At 36.3% G+C, this 15,820-nt stretch overlaps 1 protein-coding gene, 2 long non-coding RNA genes and 1 pseudogene across 9 annotated transcripts in view; 2 read left to right on the forward strand and 2 right to left on the reverse strand.

Moving 5' to 3' along the window:
• Nucleotides 1–15,032, reverse strand: part of LOC147512210 (uncharacterized) — an 87,103-nt gene extending 72,071 nt beyond the window's left edge. For 2 of the 7 annotated variants that reach the window (XM_086595196.1, XM_086595195.1), the window contains exon 1: nt 12,752–12,886. The gene's annotated coding sequence lies outside the window, so the exon portion shown is untranslated. Of the gene's footprint in view, nt 1–12,182; nt 12,618–12,751 lie in introns of those variants that run through there. The other 5 variants (XR_015214823.1, XR_015214822.1, XR_015214821.1 and 2 more) reach the window with 5 other exon arrangements.
• On the forward strand, nt 2,052–4,429 carry LOC147512215 (uncharacterized). The gene is made up of 4 exons (XR_015217153.1): nt 2,052–2,423; nt 3,026–3,126; nt 3,235–3,288; nt 4,165–4,429. It is a non-coding gene; the product is annotated as an uncharacterized LOC147512215 (long non-coding RNA).
• Nucleotides 5,994–14,314, forward strand: LOC147512216 (uncharacterized). Its single transcript, XR_015214825.1, has 4 exons — nt 5,994–6,506; nt 6,679–6,846; nt 6,924–7,140; nt 11,788–14,314. It is a non-coding gene; the product is annotated as an uncharacterized LOC147512216 (long non-coding RNA).
• Nucleotides 7,705–9,819, reverse strand: LOC147512217 (glucan endo-1,3-beta-glucosidase-like; annotated as a pseudogene).
• Nucleotides 15,033–15,820: the final 788 nt, after the last annotated feature.

Below are 15,820 nucleotides of genomic sequence, written 5' to 3' on the forward strand. Positions count from 1 at the left end.
ATTGGTCAAATACTGTGGGGTACGTGTACCTGTAGACCGTAGTAAGTCAATAATGGTTATTCCACGTGTATGGGTTTACACCCTCACCAAGCACCCCACCTCTTTTTTTTACCAAATAGCCACCAAGTTAAAAAAAAAACAAAAACAAAACTTTCTTTTCTCATTCCCGTCTGATACTTTCCCTCTATTCCGATCATTTTTCTCCATTCCTTCGGTGACTACTCGTCATCCCCTAGTGAAACTGAACTCTAGTAGTTTTTGTGATCTTTGAGTTCCATGAACAACATTACATATAGAAACTTCTTGCTATGGTCACTTTTTTCTTTTTTCTTTTGAAAACTGTTGGGAGCGCCCGACAATTAGCTCAGAAAAAAGTTAAAATCCATCGCACATAGGTTCTGCGAAATGGTAATAGACATAGAAACTTTTTGCCGTGGGTCATTTTCTTCAAAATCTTTTTTGTTTCCCATGGCACACAGTACAACTCCCACGAGATGGTATTGGTCGGCGGCATTGAGTTCCCGCGAAATAGCATTACAATGGAAACTTCTTGCCATGGTTCTTATTTTTCTTTAAAAAATAGTATCCAATGTCACACAACTCTCGCGGGATGGTAATAGTAGCGGAATCGATTTCCGCAATTTTATAATATTTACAAGTGTATGCAAACCATGCTGCACATTGGGTTTTTTTTTTCTAAAGTCTTAAAGTCTTAAAACCCGTCATTTGAGTTCGATAGTTAACATGATTTTTTTAGATTCTAATTGTAATTGGTAATTGTATTGGAAATAATTATATAATTTAAGTGATATTAGAGAGGTTTTTCTAAATTTTTAATAAATAGATGGTTTGTTCTAATATTAGCGAGGGAAATTGGAAATAATTATATAATTTAAGTGATATTATGGAGGCTTTTCTAAATTATTAATAAATAGAGGGTTTGTTCTAATTTTTGTGAGGGAGGTGTTTCAAAATTGAGCAACTATGGAGATTAGAAATTGCCTACTCGACAGTGGAGAAGAGTTCCTAAATACCCGGCTATCATATAGTGTAGAGATTATGTCAATTGTTGTGCATCGTAGACTAGTCCAACATTAAATATTTAAAACCATCCTACCTACATTAATATCCATTCTTCCAAGATGCTCACAGTGAGCCACATCAACAAATTTTTTAAAAAAACCCATATTTTCATAATATTTATTTTCCTTCTCACGAAAAATACCCCTAAAATTGGTCTATTTTGTAATTTATAGAAATCTATTAGGTCTTTTCACATACGGTGAGAAAAAAAAACCAAAAATACGCCTCATTTGAATTGTATGCTGGGGGTAAGGAAGTAATTAACAATCCAAAAAAGAAACCCAAGTTATCGTCAAACACCCAAACTCTCTCAAATCTCCAAATCAGGAAAAAATCTCTTGATTCTTCTTGAAACAAATGGCGTTCTTGCTAGGAATGTAGAGTTCTCACAGCTGGTCATTGACTACGAAAGAAAAGTCCGTGAGAGTTCTGATTCTTTACATGCTGCCGAAGAGCTTTCAAGAAAGTTAACTATGGAGGTTACTAGAGCTATTTGATATAATAAGCTCTTTTTAGTCTTTGACATGGATATTGTTTGAAAGGTAAAATGAAAAAGGCAGTACGGGTTTTTGATTCAATGGTGGAAAGAGGTATGGAACCTAATGTTGTAAGTTATTATACCACTTTGATTAATGGTTACTGCAAACTTAAGAGATTAGATGAGGCCATGCAGCTTTTTAAAGATATGACTTGCAAGGGTATAAAACCTGACGACTTTACATATAACACTGTTATTAAAGGGTTATTCGAGGTTGGCGGAGCTGTTGCTGCACAACAAATTTTCGGTGATATGCAAGCTCATGGGCAAAGTCCGAATGTTATCACATATAATGTGTTAAAAGATGGGTTATGTGCTAATGATTGTTTGTCGCAAGATATGAAACTTTTCCAGATGATGGAAAAGAATGGAGTAAAAGCCAGTGTTGTGATTTACACCACTGTCATCAAACATTTGTGCACATCAGGGAAACTAGATGAAGCAAAGGAGCTCTTCTGTAGCTTTTCTTCCAAAAATTTGCAGCCTAACACTATAACCTATACCACATTGATCAATGGTTTTTGCAAGAAAGGGAGGCTAAGTGAGGCTGTGAATTTGTTCGTCGAGATGGATGAAAAGGATATTGTTCCGGATGATTTCACATTTAATGTCATGATTAAAGAGTTGCTTCAGGAAAATGAAATTCCGTAGGCTGTGCAATTTCTTAAAAAAATGCGCGAGAGGGGTTTTTCGGTGAATGCTGAAACTATGTCTATTTTAATGGGGTTTATTGCAAAAGGTGAACCAAAGTATGAATGCCGGGAGATGCTTTGCAAGTTCTTGCTAGAAGACAAAACCAAAGGTAAAACTGTTACGCCACCATTTTTCTATTTCATTTCACATTATTTGTAAGGATTGATTTGGTAAAAGACCCTGCGCAGGGGGAAAAAGTATGCGTGGAGAAAATTTTCTCCCTCTCCTTCCCAACCATCTCTCTTCTCAGATAGCTTCCTAGACATGCTACATCCCAATCTTTTTGCTTAACCTTTTGATCTGCTCTCCTCATCCTCTTGCTTCTGGACCAATTTTTTACTGGTTTACGCAACGCTATTGTTTTGTCCATATTTTTGTCTGCTAGGGGTGTTCTGGGGTAGGGGTTCTGGTGTTGATTTTTATCCAAAGGGGAACAATGTAGATTATTTATCAATGTACTTAGATGTAGGCATGTAGCACATGCGCCTGATTTGCCTTGTGGCTGGAGTACAAATGCCCAGTTCAGTTTGTCAGTGGTTAATCAAGTGTACAGTGAATACACTGTGCAATACGGTTTGAATTTTTCCCCCTCTGCATCTCTTTCTTCCTGAAAACTATGTACGGGTATATTTACCCTTCTATAGACTACTTTTGAAGAACCTTCTATACACTTTCTACGGTTAATTCTCACTACATTGATTCCGTTTATAGATATCTCGATCTGTTGAAGCATGAAAAAGAGTTTGTGAATGCTGAGAAAAGAGCGGTCTGATGAAGTTTGTAGTTTGCCACAGAGGGTCCATCAGCTTCAGGTGATGTTTCAACACCCCCCCCCCCCATCCCCTAAAAAAAATGTAAAACGAAAAGGTTATCCTCTATATTACTGTCTTGATCTATTTAATTTTGTTTAAATCGTCTAGGAGGCGAGAGTCAAGGAAATGAGGAAGCAAGAGGAGTACTTGAAGCAAGTTAAGGTTGGTTTGCTTATTTTATCATTTTATGTGTTTCTAGCAAAGAAATTGTATCGTCGGGGGTTGTGTTTATTTTCTAGGGTTTTAGCGGAGATAATGCGTGGTATATGTCTTAAGTCTTAACAATGCTACTTTTGCTCTTGTTCTTAGGGCGTGTAGTGGTGTGAGAATTTGAGTTTTCACTATGTTGATCAAATTCACTCTAAGATTATGCATTATGGTTTTGAAACTGATCCAATAGTATGTAACCCTTTGATTGATTTGTATTCAAAGAGTGGAGGCATAAATTTGGCCTTGATCAATTTTAGGGTATGTTAGAAGACTTCGAGGGCATGGTCCACTTGCCCACGTAAGGGCAATAAGTGTTGATGAGTATAGCCTAGGTTGTAATATTGTGGAGGTCATTTTTGTAGCTTGGGTTTCTAACATAGAGCAAGTTTGGAGGCGGTGCTATACAAATTCTCTTTCTGCTCCCCGGGTCCCCTTCTTAGGAAGAACGTAGTGGAGGTGGTGGATGAGCATGCAGAGAGATTGGAGGAGATGGTTGTGTGAGAGTCATGATGATGGAAGGTTGAATCGTTTTCGAGTTATCCCTCACCTATAGTTAAATGTAAATTGCACAATCACAGGGACGAGGGACTCTGCCTCTTATCACTGTTACTCTGATCAAACTTGCAAGTATCATTAAAGCAGCGGCTAGGTAAAATTAAAAATGGCCGGGGAACCTCTAGCATAGAAGCCCTACTAAACTTTGTAAAATGAGTGGGTCTAGAAAGAACGAGAGCTATAAGCTCTACAATTATTTCCTCCATATTTCTGTGGGGTGGGATTTTGTGATTCATTTTTTTTTTTTTTGATAAGTAAATTTTATTAATGTAGGGCAAGACCAGAAAGGGCACTACAATTAGAGTATAGTGAAGGTTTTGTGATTCATACACCTGAAAACAGATTACACAGCATCTAATCCTGGTAGATAAGATTTGCAATGGTCCATATATGGCATTATGGCAATGCACTGGGGAAAAGAACAAGCATAAGTTCAAAATAGATACTGACAATGGTGCTGCAAGTCTCAGTATGTTCTTTCAGAATACACTGAAGTACATAACTTCCTCTCAGTATGTTCTTTTCCTTTTTGCATTTATCAGGATCTTTGTTCTATACAATATATCCAATTAATACTTGGTATGTGTGTTACTTTATCTTTTGTGGATAAATATGCTCTTTGATCTGATAAAAAATCATTTTCATTGTTCAAGACATTCAATAGTCGTATTTAAATTTCAGGAGTATAGATCTCACCTTATGGGATGATCGGTTATTAAATGGTGTCTGTTCCTTCTTTTAATATTGTTATCATACAATGAAATATATTGTTTGCTTTGGAGCTTTTGAGAACCAAATTAAATATCACAAGTCAAATTAACATGTCTTAAATTAACAGGTTCGACCATTATTCTTTATAGTTGATTACTATATTTAGTACTTTCTGAATTAGTCTCATATGAGATGGTCTTTAGGGGGTTTTACAACTAATTTGGATGGGTTTTCATCTTCCTTCATAAGCATTTGAAGTGGATTTTCTGATTAGATTTTCCTTAGATTATCTCTCATTGATTTGAACCATAATATAGTATGGATTTTTTGGCAGATTTCAATCCGAAACTACATCTACATTTAACCACAATTACACGTCAAGTTCACTAAGCTGAGAAACATTAATACATTTATTTTGAACTGAGCTTTTTATTCACAAAGTTGAGGTTCATTGGTATGAAGATGATAAAGTCAAGTAGAAGTCCATGAAAAGTGTATTGATCGCTGAGCTGTGCTTATCTTGAATGTTGAAAGGCTAAGTGTTGGCTTTAAGGAGTTAAATGTTGAGATGATAAAGTCAAGTAGACGTCCATAAAAAGTGTATTGATTGCTCAGGTGCCTATCTTATATCTTGAACGTTGAAAAGTTAAGTGTTAAGGAGTTAAATGTTGATATGTCATAGTATAAATTACACACCAAAATCATAAACAAATGTGAAAATCTATCAAAACTTTGTAACGTTATGGGAGCAGCATGTTTTGATTGGATATTGCTTCATCTAAAATTCCGTCGGCTCTATAATAAGTCCCAAAAAAATCCCTTAAAGACTAATTTTAATTTATACTTTCAATTTTTCCCCCTTATAGCAATTGCTTCCAATTTACAATGTTATATTATGTAGCATTTAGTGCTATTGAATTTTTAGCAGGCACACTACATGCATGGTGCCTACCATAAGGTATAATAACAAGATTATTTTCCCATGAGCCAACATGAGCTCATGGGTTTTTTTTAACAATCAAAAGGAAAACTGACCCGGCCAAGGATGTACCGGTCATGACAACTCCAAAGAATCTGAAGGCAAGCAATGAAACAATATCAATATACCATGTCCAAGAAGCAGTACTATGTACTAGGAATGAAGAAGACTAGGTGCACTTATCGTTAATGATGGTGTGTTACTATTTATTACCACCAATTACTAATTTAACAAGAAATGGGTAGTAAGCCCAGCCAACGGCGGGCTGATTTGCTAGTTATTATACTGTGGGCGAAAATACTCATCTGCTATTTCAGGAGGCCACGTCACCACAATTTTTAATTAGGTACCTAAAGTTAATTAAAATTCAGGACAGTATTTTGATTATTTGTGAGTCTGGATTTGCTCGAGATTGGTTATATATTTTCGAGATCCATAAAATAATGAGAAAACAATTACACGCCAATCAAAATTGTGATACGTGATATACCTACAGAACATTAAAACACAAAAAATGATTCAAAAAAAAACCCCCCATCACCTCAAACTACAAATCCTCAAAAAACGAAAAACTTTTAGCTGAAATAGAAAATCATTCCTATCGCCTCAGACTACGAATTCTCATAAAAACAAAAAACCTTCTACTGAAAATAGAAAACCGTTCGTCGAAACCCCAAAACTTTTTCTTCTAATTCTTAAGTTTTGTTCCCAATCACGTCAAAATGGTTGAGACTTTGAAATCCGCTGGTATTCTTTAGTTGTATGTGTACTTTAGACTGGAAAGGTAAATACTCGTCTTATATGGCAGATGGATGAGGTCTCACTTCTTGCAGATGCTGTTTCTCAACTTGATAATCCATTTTTGCTGGTTATAGTGGTAATTGTTTGTTGAACTTCAGCAAACTCCAGTCCGCAGTACACATTGGTATTAGCTTGAAATCTCCAATAGTTACCTTTGTAAATTACCGTTACATTGATTGCTAGAAGTCATTTATTTCCATGTACTCCTTTTTTTTCTTTCTTTCTAACTTTCTTTCGTGATTTTCTTATAATCATTTGATTGGTTTGATTAATTTTGTTTGTTTGTTGGATTGCAGATTTGAGGAGTAATCATCATGTCGAGAAAGATGTTAATTGACGGTGAAGTGAATAACTCGGTGGCTGCTGATGCAGAAGAACAAGTATATGATTATGATTTGTTTGTTATTGGTGTTGGTAGTGGTGGTGTTCGTGCTTCTAGAACTTCTGCTGCACTTAGAGCTAAGGTAATCTTTATTAAGGCTATTAGTTGTGCTGTATGATTGTGTTGTTGTTTTAAATCAACTCTTATATGTGTTGCAAGGGTTGCCATGTGTGAACTCCGTTTCATCCAATCAGTTCAGAAGTTATTGGAGGAGTTGGTGGAACGTAAGTTTTCACTTTTTTAACCACTACTAAGAGTTCACAGACTGCTACACAAAAACCTCCAGAATACAAAGTGAAAACACTACTATTTGTACCAACTGTTTCCCATATCGCAACAAGCGTATCACTGTGGAAAAACTTTGATGCAGTAAAAGGTACACTTTATTAACCGCACTTACCTACGTTCCTCTTGACTTCCTCAAGTTGTTTCCATACATTGAAATATGGCAGCATGAATGTCTGTTGTTCAGTGTTTCAAGTTCTTCAAGGCTTATAGGGATCAAATGAAAATCATTTATCTTTCTTCGTTGTAGTCAGAAATACAATCCCAATGTTCATGGTTTTTATGGTTTGAATATTGTACTTGCTACTATCATCTATTCATCCATAGCAAGGGATTAAGATACAATCTGCAATTGGAATGTTATGCATTATGAGTTTGGTTTTGCCCGAACACATGACCATAGCAAGGGATTAGATACAAATTACATCTGTCATTGGATTTGCTCGAGATTCTCTAGATGTTCTCGAGATATATATTATAAGAACAAAATAATTACACGCCCAATCTCTAAACCAATTCGCGATAACTACGAATCATTCAAACACAAAATTTGAATCTTAAAAAAAAAACCTCTTCGACTTCAACTAGGAATCCTAAAAACCCAAAATACCTTGGACTACTATTAACCAAATAAATAAAAACACCCAAAATCCAAAACCCACAAGTTCTCAACCTCAACAAAATGAAGAGTTCTCTTATTGACGAAGGAAAAGAAAGCAATTCGCCAGTCCATTGATTCATAAGTTTTTTTTAGTAATCTATTTTTCACTATTTTTTCAAGGAATATATTGAGATCTATATTAAATTTTGAGTTATTCTTATTGTATTTTTTGGTTAGAGATTTCTTTTTGTATGAATTGTTTTGGGTAATGGATGTGAATCATTTTCCATTGAAAAGAGAATTTTGTGTGTGCTGCACTTTAAATTTTGAGTTATTCTTACCAGTTTCAGCAATAACAAACGCCAAATCCGAGAAGCCAAAGAGGTTCAATGTTGTATTGGGTCTAAATAGAGCATAATCAAGTGTGTCAGCTGAGCAGCCAAAGAATGGATATGGATTTATCATGAAATGAGAACTGGTGGCTCTTAGGAAGCTAAGCAATGGCTTTAACACAACAGTATCATAGCATTTTCGGAACTTCCCATTTGAAGGGGGACTAGAGGAGGATAATATGCCTAATGAATGTGGTGTAGGCACTTTGATTTGACGGTCAAGAGACATGCCAACAAGGGTTGTGTAGATTTTTCGCGATAGTTTGGAAGAAGGCTTACTATCGAACTGTTCGGCCGTTGATAAGACCTCATTACCTACTAAGATCACGAACAATATTTGTTGATGGAGTGTAAGGAAGCACATGAGTACTGATCCACTACTGAGCAAAGGAGAGCTTGGCAAGGTCAGGTATTTGTTCATTAGGTACAGTGATAGTTACTTCAATGCCAGTGTGTGCAAATGCTCTTACCATCGAGGGGTTGGCATCGAATAGCCTAACACGATTTATAACAGTTTTTTGGAAGAGAAAGTGTGCAACTTCTTCTACTAGAGGAAGATCGTTTGCTACTGTACCATAGTTCACACCGATAGTTCCTTGCACACCTAAGGCAGTAAAGAAGCCAATTATATTAGGGGCACAGACAAAATTTGTAACAAAATATAGCTGTAATATAATGACTTGGTTCACATACCTCTGAAAAAGGTGATTACAAATCAAGCAAGACACTGGCAACAACTGAAGTGGAGACCATTTTCTTTCTCCATGTTTGAGGTGGGATGGTTGGGATGAATGGTTAGTAGTTGCTAGCTAGCCTCACTTGGAAATATTTGAAATTGATCATATGCTTTTCTTTGGATATGGGGAGTTTCTAATGCTATGGTATCAAGTGTAATGAGAGCAAACTATTTATTCATTCGCATATATATTTTCTTTAGTCAAGTGACAGCCATCTATAATGTTTTTAAAACCATGTATGTACTTTTTTGCTTTAATAACCATTCTTTCTTTTATGCTATCAAATTAGGTCATTTCTATAGACTGTCAGGTTAGGCTACAGACCATATGATTTTCATGCATACATGATTCTCATTTTCATACGCACACAACAGAATTTTGTTTGGGTGAATTCTTTGTCTGTTGCATTCTATTTTATTTAGAAATTTTCGATTTTGATTCAGCTTTGAGTCATTCCATCTCACTGTTTTTCTTCCCGTTTTTTATATCCCATGTCGCCAAAATGGACTAAGCCAGTTAAGTATAATTGACTCTAATAATTTTATAAAAAATTAAGCCCAAAATACAGGTTTGAAGCATACAATGAAACAATCCCGGCGGTGAAATGCTAGTTTTTCCAATAAGAGTAGACTTCCAACTTGAGGTGTTGAAAAGGTGAAAAAGTATTGAGATTGATTTTGATTGACAGACATTCTGAGCTATGAAAGTCATGAAACATAGAGAAAACTCAAAAGCGTTTGAGGTGACAGATAGAAAGGCAAAGTGACTGGGCAGGCGTCAACAATTTATTCTGGTGATCAAAATTCTGAAAAATTTTCTGCTGACAGTCTGACACCTCTCCATATACCGATCACTAAGCAGAGATATATAGAAATGAGATGAGAAACATCTGAGAAGTGCGTTCAAGTGCTCCTCCGTTCAAAAGGTTCTAAAAAGTGCATTGTTGTAACATTATAATAGAACCAGAAAACCACGAAGATTACATCAGTGACTGAGTAGTCAATACAAAACTCCACAGTAATTACCTCCTCTTGATACATGGTCAAAAATATTTCCAAGACCACCTCTTCGACTGCTATTAATGCTCAACCAACGCTGTTCTCAATGACTTTCACAGTGAAACGGAACTTAAGAACTGAATTGCAATCATTGAAACAGTGGTGGAGCTACATGGAGTAGCTCCCTCGAACTTATGACAAAAAAAACATAATAGCACTAACATAGCAACATCATGACCATTTCAACCCTGCTGCATCATTACTAACATGATCACATTGCAAATTAAGACAGTATGCTAACCAAATAATCTCTTAAAAAAATAGTCAGACCCAACTGTTTTGCACTAGGCCCCTCCTGGATAAATTTCCTGGCTCCACCAAAAAGAGTTTATAGCTAAAGATCGTTTTTACAAAAGTGGTCCTGAGTTCTGACCAACAAAAGCTCCAGTGTGTATTTAAAAATGTAATCAACCCTTTGATTTTGCTTTGTAAACCAACAAATAGTGTAGATAACATATAATTTAATTCTGATTGTTCATAGACAAAAAGAACATTGAATGATCAAAATATATGAACTACTTGGCTTTCTCGTGTGAAATTTGACTATAATATAAGCTTTTGAATGATATGTGGCTAAACAGGTTATATCGTATATAATACATAGTATTGCAATAGGGCACGAAAATGAGATCCCTAGCAACGTCAATGAAAGACAAAACTGATAAACAAAATCCTAAGATACTAAAATATATACACACAAGCTGCCAGGGAGAGATAAAACCTTCCAACCTATAATTCCTTAATCTTAGATCCATCTTTAGACGAAGGCTTCGAACCTTGAGTACCCAACTTACTTTGATACTCCTCAAATAGTCTGGGTTCCTCATCACGAAACTTGATAACATACTTTGTCAAGAAGACGTCTTCTGCTACTCTTAAGGCATGGCCAATACAATTCTTAGTTATCAGACCCTTTAAGAGCAGAGTTTGGAGAACGTAACAACGGGGAATGACTCTCTTCTCCAGGCTCAAAATGATAGCAGGCAGATTCTTGGAAAGATCATCTAGAGTCCAGTTAAGGGTATTCTTGAAAAAATCCAGTGTTGAAGTGATATTCTCAACTGAAATGGCCATAACAAAGGGTTGCTTCTTGAACATGGAGAGAACCTCGTCTCTTGACCAGCCAAAACTCATATAAGCCTCCAATTTCGCGTCCCATTTAGGCTTCTTCATCCTCACAAGCACATTTAATCCACTAACGAACACCTTACTTGAAGGACTAAAACCCATATTCTTGAGTTGTAATACAACATCGCTAAGGCGCTCAAGTCCAGCACGTAGAGGTCGAGGATTGGTCATCATCAATTTTGAGATACTAGTTTCGGGCACACCATTATTTCGCAGGATTTCTATGTGTGGTCTCATTCTGTGTTCTATACTACTGAAATACCTAAAGCGATAAAGAACAGTTGCAATGCCAGTGTCAGTAGGGACAAAGCTTCTAACGAAATTAATGGAAGGAATGATTCGGCTCTCTAAGCTTGATAACAAAATACTAGTGTCCTTACAGAGTAGTTTACCGAGATAGGGTCCTGAAATGCCAAATGTTGTTGAAATATTCAAGTTTGGGTTTCAACGTTTTTTCAGTAGAGGATAGGAGAAGTCGGGGATTGGAAGAGATTATTTTTGAGATGTGGGATTGGGTGAAACCATGGGTTTTGAAGAGGGAGAGAACTGAGTCAGGTCTGGCAATTGTGGATTTGTTGAGAAGAATGTTTTTGGAAGCTCTGAAAGCTGATGCTGCTGATAACCCACACGAGTTTCTGAGGTACTCTACTGTGAAGTCCGGGTCACTGGAGACGAATCGAATTAATTGTGTTGTTGTTACGTGGGTGGGTCTATAATTTAGTACAACAAAACGATGGAACATTGTAAATTGCGTAAATTTAAGAAACAACCTTACCCAAACAGGAGAAACAGAAATGATTTGGTCTTTTCTCTTGTTTCCAGGATGAGCTCAGAAAACCTAAACCCGGACATTAGTCATCTTTGAGAGCGGTGAAGACATCCGAGCGGTGAAGTACTGAAACGAAATAAGCTCATGCTGCTGAACTTTGAGAAAGTAACTGAAGCTTCAAATGACTCAAAAGCCAGGTGCAGGCTAGCTCGCAACTCGCAACACAAGATAGAATTCAACTAAGGAGTCCTCAAGAGACTCGAACTTGAAGCATCTACTGTCAGCTTTCTCAAACTAAGGGATCCCAAACAGACTAGAACTTAAAGCAAATGTAGTATGATTTCAAGAGTTAAAATGTTTAATTACCTCATCTTGATACATCATCAAAATTATCTCCAACACAAACTCCCTCGGCTCCTATTAATGCTGTTCACAATAACTTTCACAGTGAAGCGGAACTGAAGAAATGAATTGTAACCATTGAAGTGACGTGATCATACAATACAGATCAATATATTGGATACAGGCCGTCAGCCAATACATCTAACTCTATTAACAGCTAGACACTAAAACTGACTCTGATGTCAGCCATTACAGCTGGATAATTCAACTACTTCAGCAGTTACAACAGAATTCTGTTATGTTTGTTACAAAGACTCACATCTTTGATTCTAGTAGAAGAATGGGATTAGATACTAGGGAGTTTGCACTGACATTATCACACCAAGATTGATGAAAGGACCTTGAGGAAAACATGTTAACTCTTTTTAACTGCATTAAAATGTAGAGTGGCAGGAGAGACCATATACTGACAAACTTAATTTACAGTATCAGAGAGATCATCTGGCTTTTTCCATGTACAGTATTGCAATATACCAACAAGCTGACAGACAAAACACAGAATGGTAATATTAAAAGACATACTTAGAGGTGAATAAATTCTAAAACTTACTTTTTAGACCAAAATCCAGAGTGTAACAGCAACGGTGTACTATTAGAAAAATGAGATAAGAATACCTCTGACAAGTCGATGAGCTTCCATTGGCAAAGCTAAGGAAATTGCAGTCTCGTAGAAACATCAAAGTCACCCACATGTTTATGTAACCAACCAATTACCATCGAGCTGAAAACTTGCCTTGATGACATTCTACAAATCCACATTCTTAGATCCATCTTTGGAAAAAATATTTGAAAATTGAGTACTCAACTTCTTTTGGTACTCTTCAAAGAGCTTGGGTTCCTCGTGCTGAAACTTGATCACATACTTTGCCAAAAACACATCTTCTGCTTCTCTTAATGCCTGACCTATAACATTATAACGTATTAGACCCTTTGAGATCAGCATTTGAAGAACATAACATCTTGGAAAGACTCTCTTTTCCAAGCTTAAATTAATAGCAGTCACGTTCTTGGCAATATCTTCCCTAGTCCAATTCAAGTTATTCATGAAGAAATTCACTGCTAAATTGATCTTCTTCACTGAAATGGCCATTACAAAAGGTTGCTTCTTGAACATGGAAAGAACCTCATCTTCTGACCAACCAAAACTCTTATAAGCCTCCAATTTCGCATCCCATATAGGCTTCTTCATCGCCACAAGCACATGTAATCCACTAACGAACACGTTACTTGAAGGACTAAAACCCATATTCTTGAGTTCTAATACACTTGCATTAAGCTTGTCCGATTGAACATATAGAACTCGAGGTTTCCTGATAATCAATTTTGAGATCAAAGATTTCGGCATACCATGATCTTGCAGGAGGGCTACGTTTTTTCCCATTCTGTCCTTTAAATTAGTGGACCACTTTAACCGTTGAAGAATAATGGCGATGCCATCATCTGTGGGGGCAAGGCTTCTAAGGAAATTGATGGAAGGGATGATACAATTATCTAAGCTTCCCATCAATAAATGTCCGTCCTTAGATAAGAGTTTACCAAGTTTGGGTCCTGAAATGCCAATGCTTTTGAAATATTCAAGCTTTGGTTTCAACGTTTTCTCGGGAGAGGCTAGGAGAAATCGAGGGTTGTAAGCGATGAGTTTTGAAATGTGGCTATCAGTGAAACCGTAGGATTTGAAGAGAGAGATAACTGAGTCAGGTTTAGCTGTTTTGGATTCGTTGAGAACAAATTTTTTGGAAGCTTTGAGAGCTGATTCTGGGGATAATCCACACTAGTTAATGAGGTACTCCATTGTGAAATTCGGTCTTGAGATGACACTAGAAATGAATCTAGTGAGTTGGGTTGTTGATATCAGGGTGGGTCTTAAATGTAAAGCAACACTCGTAGTGTTAATTCTACTATCAAGTACAACTAAACGTTGCAACATTTTAACAGAATTGATAAAATGTAAAGAGAAGTTTAGCTTGTTTGCAGAAACTTACCCAGAGTAGAGAAAATGAAATGATAAAGTCTTCTTTCTTTCGAGGTCGACCTCTAATCTTCCTCGGTCATCAGCTTCAGTCTATTATTAAAAACCCTAAAACCCCCTCAGAGCATAAAATATCTCGATATATTTCAAATATCGGCACCAGGATCTAATGACATCCAATATTCCAAACAATGTTTCTGATATATACCAGTATATCAGGGCAGACATTCGGCATTGAACGGATAACGGATGACAAGTTGTTCAAGGAATTACAGTTTCGAATAACTGAATATTGTTGATGGCTAAACTCTGAAAAACATATTTGTTTTATGGCTAGAATAACCTGCCTGGGAAATAGATTATCGAAGAAAAGAAATGATAAATAAGAGAATTGCTAGCGTCCTGACCCATTAAGGGGGTAGAACGGTCCTGACCTGGTAAATGACATAAAATCTTAACTGTTAACCTGTTAAACAAGTTTCTATTAACATAATGAGTTGATTTGGTCATCTCTTCAGATCCAAATAACAGCCACAGTTCCAAACTCCACCAACAATTCTCCACCGCTTAAGGGCGATTGCACAGATCGATCTTCGGTAAGTAGTAAGTAACTCACGGCGCCATCCATGAAACAAATTTAACTCTGTCGATTTTAGAGGATCCGCCATGGGTTGCACGACCCTCTTCCATATGCTATTAATTTCAAAAAGGAAAAGATGGGTGAGAGATGAGAATGTATAAGATCATCAAACCAAGTCTTGCATCAAGAAAAACAAAGTGGAAGAAAACAAGTTATTTTTGGAATCAACTTAGTTAAAAATATCAACCCAATCTTAGTATATTTTGTTTGGGTTCAAATAAATATTCAAGATTCTTCTTTTTAACATGTATGTATTGATGCTAAAGTTGATAGACTTATATATTGGGTTTGCAACGCTTTTTTTCTAAAATGTGGGGATGGTGAGCATATATATTTCCGATGAATTAAGGGTTGGTTGAGATTCTCAGATACCAAGAAAGAACGAAGAGAGAGAGCCTAAAATTATTAAGGACTGGTCAAGTCATTCTCCATTCATTTATTTTGTCATTTACAGTGGGGTCGGGACCGTCCTATCCCCCCCTTAATGGGTCGACGCTTAGCAATTCTCGATAAATAAACTTATTTTAAAATATGTTTTCACAAATACCCTATATTTTAAAGACTTATTTTCATATTTTGTTTACTATCAAAAAATATATATATAATTCTATTTTTAACAAAGTAGATATCATTTACTCTAAAAATTGAAAAATCCGCAAGCATCATATTTTGAAGAACTCATTTTGAAGCCATAAAGGTCAAGGTAAGAATGTATATAGATTTTTGAGATTGGGTTCTTAAGAAAGGGCAAGAAAAGAATGTTAGAATAGTTGTATGAACACAAAGAAAATAAGATGGAAGCCACAAAACGTTAACATGATGATAAAGAAAAACAAGGACGTGCCGATGGCGGGAATAACCAAGGCGGATTAGTCAGTCCTTAGGAAAGATTTCGCCCCTTCCAATGGTTTAAAGGCATGATGTTTAAAGCGTCTTCTTTCACAGATTCAATGGTTAACAAATAATAAAGCATTGACTGACTTTACACTAATACTGGACTACCCTCTAAGAATGCAAAGAATATAAATCTCTCTTCACATATGTGGGGAAGAAGAAAATGACTAGTTTGAATTTT

Source organism: Coptis chinensis, chromosome 3 (assembly GCF_015680905.1).
Source record: "Coptis chinensis isolate HL-2020 chromosome 3, ASM1568090v1, whole genome shotgun sequence".
NCBI classification, from domain to species: domain Eukaryota; kingdom Viridiplantae; phylum Streptophyta; class Magnoliopsida; order Ranunculales; family Ranunculaceae; genus Coptis; species Coptis chinensis.